Consider the following 6,391-nt stretch of genomic DNA (forward strand, 5'->3'; position numbering starts at 1 on the left):
GTGTGTGATGTTCCCCTTCCCGAGTCCAAGTGAGCTCATTGTTCAGTTCCCACCTATGAGTGAGAACATGCGGTGTTTGGTTTTCTCTTCTTGTGATAATTTGCTAAGAATGATGGTTTCCAGCTGCATCCATGTCTCTACAAAGGACGCAAACTCATCATTTTTCTCATATATAAAGATAAAAGGTTATTATAGTTATTGCAAGTTATTCAAGGATATGAAGTTTTGCTTGCCAAAGATTCCATGTCTTCTGAAGCTTATATTTTGCTTTGATAAAAACAAGCTAGTAAAAGCAGTTAGTACAGATGAGGCATGGGACTTCTTTCTAATATTCCAGAACACTATGATACATTCCCTAAGGATAATAAATGTTAAGAGAGTTGCATTCAGATTAGCCACTAGTCCACCACCAATGTACACCTGCTACAATAATAATTTTCACGTGTTACACTGCTGCAACAAATAATAGTTTAGAAGGGCTTAGGGGGAAAAAGTTACTCCCTTAGTGAGTGGCTTATTAATAAGGAGTGGCTTGAATACTCACCTTCCCTATTATGTACTACCACATAAAAGTGAAGGACTTATGAACCTCTTTTCTCTTCTATGCTGTTTTTATTTATAGAATCAGGGAGGAAGAGATCTTGGTTGAATAGTTTTATCTTGTATTATTTTATTAAATATGTTTTTCTCACCATTTCCATACTCTTCTCCTTCCTGAATACCCATAATGTGAATATTTGTTCACCTAATGTGGTATCTATACATTTCATAGGCTTTCTTCATCCTTTCAAATATATTTTTCTTTCTTTTCTTTTTCTTTTTTTTTAATGTGCCTGTGTTATTTCAAAAGATCTGTCTTCAAGTTCAGAAATTATTTCTTCTGCTTGTTCTAGTCTGCTCGTGAAACTCTTGATTGTATTTCTTTTTTATGGCATTCATTGAATTATTCAGCTCCGTATGGTTTTTAATGATATCTATCTCTGTTGAATTTCTAATTCAAATCATAAATTGTTTTCCTGATTTCGTTGAATTGTCTGTCTGTATTATCTTGTATCTCATTGAGTTTACTTAAGATTATTATTTTGAATCTTTTTCTGGCACTTCATGTATTTTCTTACGATTGGAGTCTGTTACTGGAGAATTATTGTTTTCCTGTGGAGGTGACATATTTCCTTTCTTTTTCGTGGTTGATATGTCCCTGTGTTGATTTCTACACATCTTGTAGAAAAGTTACTTCTTCAATTTTATGGGGTAGGTTTCATAGAAAAAGAACAATTTGCATTAATGGGTCTTGGAGTGTCAGTTGGGTGGGGTGTGTTGGCCTTCATTTTAGGTGGATGCAGTAGCGTAGCCTCCATGTAGTTTCTTTAACTGAAATCCACGCTAGCAGTGTTTGCAAGTTTCTCGCTTACTCAGTGGCCTAAGCTGAGAGAATTTGTGGTGACAGTGGTGTGCCTTTGCTGGGATTGGCCTCACTACCCCATTTCTCTGGTCGGGGTACATGCATGCACACAACGGGTCAGTCACCTTGGGGTCTGTCTTGCTATGGTTGAACCCATAGGGCTGTTACACTGGTCAGAAGCACACACAAGTGGCTGCTTGGTTGGCTCAGGGGCATGTCCACTGGGGACAGCCCATGGGGCTGTTTCTCAGGTCTGGGGCATAGGCTCTTGGCTGCTTGGCTAGCCTAGGGATGTGTCCACCTATTTCTCAGATCCTTATTGGGAGCACAGGGCCAGTGGGAAGGCCCAGGGGTGTGTTTGTGGTGGGGTTAGGGGAGGATGTGAGAATGCAGGGCTGTTTCTCAGGTTCTGACTGTGGGCACACAGCCAACTCCACTGGGTGTATCAGGTGCTCAGATGCTCAGAGAGCTCTCCCACTTGGAGGAAGGCATGCAGCAGTTTGGCTGGCTCAAGGGCAGGCTTGTCCTGGGAAGGACTGGAACACCATTCCTCCTGCCATAAGCATGGGTGGGGGTTGGTTTCTCTGCCATGCAAGACCAGAGTCACAGCCAATCCTGAGCCCAGACTCCCCACAGCTGGGTTGTGAGGTTCAATCACCCATGTGGGTTTGGCATCATGGAGCCCAGTGCCGGAAAAACACAGTGGCTACTGACCTCAGAGCAAGACACACTCCAGAGATGGCTCAGGTCTCAAGATAGTACCATGCTGCAGCAGCTTGGCTCAGAGTGGGTGAGTAGGGTTGGGAAGTATACACCTTGTACTCCTACTCCGGTGCAACACAGCTGCATGAGTTCCCTGCAGCTCTCCAAGATGGACTCGGGGCTTACAGGAACTATGGGATTCTTCTGTTTAAGGACTATAGGTGTTTGCAGTGGCAATGGGGCTGGGGGACAGTGGGGATCTCCTGCTTATCCTTTCCCCACATGTGAAGTCTCTCCTGACTCCAGGTATATCTGATCCAGGCAGAGAAGATGAAGCTGCAGACAACAGGTACCTCCACATTACCCTCCTAGACTTCCAATCACTACTCCTCCACCGCACTCCAGCACTCTCCCTTCAACACTGTAGTCAAAATCTTAGCTGTTTATTCATTGCCTTGGTCCTTTATTGTGGTGGGAATGAATGCCAGGTATCTCTAGTCAGTCATCTTGCTGACATCCCTCTCAATAGCTTTATTTTGTAAATGAGTAGTGAAGACTAAGAAAGGCAGTAGCATAGTAAATAAGTGCCTTCTCTTGAGAATCAAATTCCCTGGGTTCAAATCTAGTACTTCTTAACTGTATGCTCTTGGGCAAGATATTAACTCTGTAGGTCTTAGTTTCATTAACTTTAAAAATAAGCATTCTAAGAGTATCTGACTTTCTTTGAGGTTGCTGTAAAAAGTAAGGGTAACATTATATAGTTTCTGAAAAAATAATAAGTATTCAATAAGTATTCGATATTTCAATGAGGTGACTTGCACAAGGTGTCTATTGTGGCAGTATAAGACATTTGGTGTTTCTGCTATGTATACCAAAGCATACTAATTATATTTAGTGACATTAATGATATAATACCACTAAGTAATATTATCTTTTTGCCATTTTTCATAAAACTAATTCAAAAACATACATTTGTATTTAGTATAATGTGTATTTCTCTGAATGCCCAGACTTCAATTTACAGTTTGGTTTTCTATTTCAGCAAAGCTATCTTTTCAAAAGATATACTCTAGGTACTGTGGTGCTTTAGGGCATTATTACAAAATGGGTTTTCAGTGTACTATTGAGTCAGAAATACTGTTTAATGGAAATTACAGGTGATAGGCTGCCAAAAGAAAATACATTATTACTAAACCTTGCACTCTCTGCAAATTTTTCAAGAGTGCAAAGTAAAAAATTTACAGAACACACAAAGCTCTCTCAGGAGCCAGTGATGTAGCTATAAATTACTTCATTGTAATTCAAATACGTAGTAAAGTAAAATGTCATTTGACAGCATTTTCTATTTCTCCTTTATATTACATATTAGATATATTAATATCAGGCAAAAATTTACTCATAGATCCCATTATATGGAAAAGAATATCTTAATTACTGGTTATTTATTGTGAAATAAAATAAAATATGCACAGACACCCCTCACTTTTCACAGATTCATGACTTCTGGCTTCCTATATTCCTCATATATGTGTCATCTTAGCTTCCAGGGTAACTCTTTTTACTATTCCTTCCACAAAAAATGATAGTTGGTAAAAACCAAACAAGTACAATAGTCAATTTTATAAGTTTTGCTCTTTCAGAGTAAAATTAAGATAAGAAATTATCAGAAAATGAGTAGGGCCTAGGAATGGTGATTTAACAAAAAATATGTTATACACAGAGCACATTTTATGCTCTATCTATATATATATGCTATATATAAACATATATGATACATATAAACATATATTTATAAAAATATTTTTCTTGAGAATTTTTTTGAGAAAAAAATATATTTATATATCATATATATAAATATATATAATATATATATATATATGTTAGGCACATATTCCTCTTGGACTTAGGTGCCTTAGGCTGGATACCCCTCCTACCCCCGACAAAAGCAGAGCCTTTAAAAAGCATTGTGTACAGTGCATTAATTTTGGAATGTGATTCTAATGGGATTGGGAACTTTGGAAAAATTAAATAAGGTAAGCCAATCTAAGATTGTATTTTTAAGCTCATCAGTACTGTAGGTAACTGAAGACCCTAGTGGAGTCCTACTTGAGACCACTAAGGAACTATATAGAATGCACTTCAGAATATTCTGCCCAAAGGACAGAAAAGGGGAGTATTTATCCACTGAATCCTGTCCCTATTGTCAATTCCCTCAAACTTCCAGGTTTGCATATACGTCAGAGTAGATTAGCAGATTTCCATAGGTGTTCCACATAACTGAGGTGTCAGAAAAGCACTAATACAGAAATCTAGAGATACATGGGACAACAGAGGTAAAGTGCTATCAAAGAGTAAAATGTATGAATTGAAAAATGGCCTAAGAGGATGTGAGGTAGGACACGAGAGATATTAAATACAGTCCACTCCTTGCAGCACTCAGAGCCACACAGTTTCCACATTGAGTCCAATCTATCACAGAGTCTTCAAGGAAGTGGGGGGCCATTACACAAATACTAAATGCAAAAGATTTAGTGGAACAAGTAATGTGGCTCCTGTAATTGATTCCAAGTCCATAATTGATAGTTATCATCTCTCTCTTCCACCACAAATTCTGTATCTCTCTCACATTTGGCCAACCTCTTCAGTAGGTTCACGTGGTTTGAATGGTGAGGTGACCTAGACCTTCATCCTCACAGGGTCAGAGTCTTTAGTTGCTTTATCTTGTCAGGCCGTGGTTACTACAGTTGCCCATTTAAGGTTATCACTTGACACTGAAGCACCAAAGGATGCCTCAATGAATCCCCTAGGAAGGACATACTCTATACTGTCTCCATTAATAGTTATAACTCTAGCTCTGCATGGTAGCCAGGATCAATATCTCTTCCAATATCATGCTTCTATTTGCCTGCTGAACAGTTGACACAAAGAGTCATTATGACTAGATGGCTTTCATAGCTTCAGGTACCTCAGCTGCACCTCAAGCCAGTCTACTACTCCATGAGAGTTTTCATAACTGTGAAGTTACTTATAGCAGAGCCATTGCCACCAACAATGGGGTCCTTGTCACCAAATGCCCTGTGATACAATTCTAGATTCCTATCCTGATGAGCTGCTTATCACTGACTTAGCCAGGGTTCCCCATGAAGCAAATATAGGACAATAACTTCCAAAGAGGTTGACTGTAGTTAAGTAACTCCAGAGAGGACAGAGGTACTGGGAAGAGCAAAACAGAAAATGATGGAAATGAAGGAAAGATAATGCAAAAGTGTGTTACTAGTTGGCCACTGTTGTAGATAACCAGGGTGGGATCCTTTTAAGAGAACTTCTGAGGCGCTGTGTGGAAGGGACCATAGAATTGTTAAACTGAGGGATGTAACAGAGAAGTATTTATCCATCAACTCCCACCCTCCTTGGTCAAGAGGTGCCCCATGGGATGTTTTAGTCCCTTCACACATCCAGGATAGTTCATGTGTGAGAATGGCTAAATGGGTTCCTGCAAGTGTTCCACACAGCAGAGGAAGCAGAGAAGCCCTAGGGGCAGGAAGTAAGACATACACAGTACAGCCAAGGCAACTGGCCAGTCAGTTCACTGTATGCAACTGATTGCTGGAGTAAAAAGTTAGTCTGAGAGGATGGGAGGTGGGTCAGAAGAGCTATCTAGGACACAGTGAAATAAATGCTCTAATAAAGCAATGTGTAAAATACTATGGGAACTTATATGGAAAAGAAGAGACAATCCTTAAGCTCTGAGGCATGAGAAAAGGGCTGAGGGTTTACTGTAATTGCTTTATCCACTTGCTACCCTTTCTTTTTCAATATCAGATTAATTATGCTCATATCTTCTGTCCCCTAAAAGCCTAACATTTAAAAAAGGAGGAAAAGGAGGAGGGGAAATTAAATATTTTTTTCCTGTGGCAAAAACTCTTTTAACATTCAAAAAAAGTAATTTGGAGCCAAAAATGAAAAGCATATTTCCCTTCAGACTGTGATTTACACTTTCCTGGAGCTGGGAAAAAGCATGAGAAAGCACCTGAATAAATATGCACACTGTGTAATCTATTTAGGTGGTGAGAAGAGAGAATCTGCTTGACATTGCAGTGAACAATTCAAATCACAGCAAAGAAATGCATTTATGCATATTTTAAACAAAAGGATGATTATTCTTTCATGGTCCTGAAGTTGAAAAACAAATTTGAAATGGCTATTACAAACACCCATTCTCAAATACAAGTTTCTATAGAATATATCATTTGTAGCTGACTAATGGACAAGCTTTCTGAAATTCTG

Source organism: Piliocolobus tephrosceles, chromosome 3 (assembly GCF_002776525.5).
Source record: "Piliocolobus tephrosceles isolate RC106 chromosome 3, ASM277652v3, whole genome shotgun sequence".
Lineage (NCBI taxonomy): Eukaryota > Metazoa > Chordata > Mammalia > Primates > Cercopithecidae > Piliocolobus > Piliocolobus tephrosceles.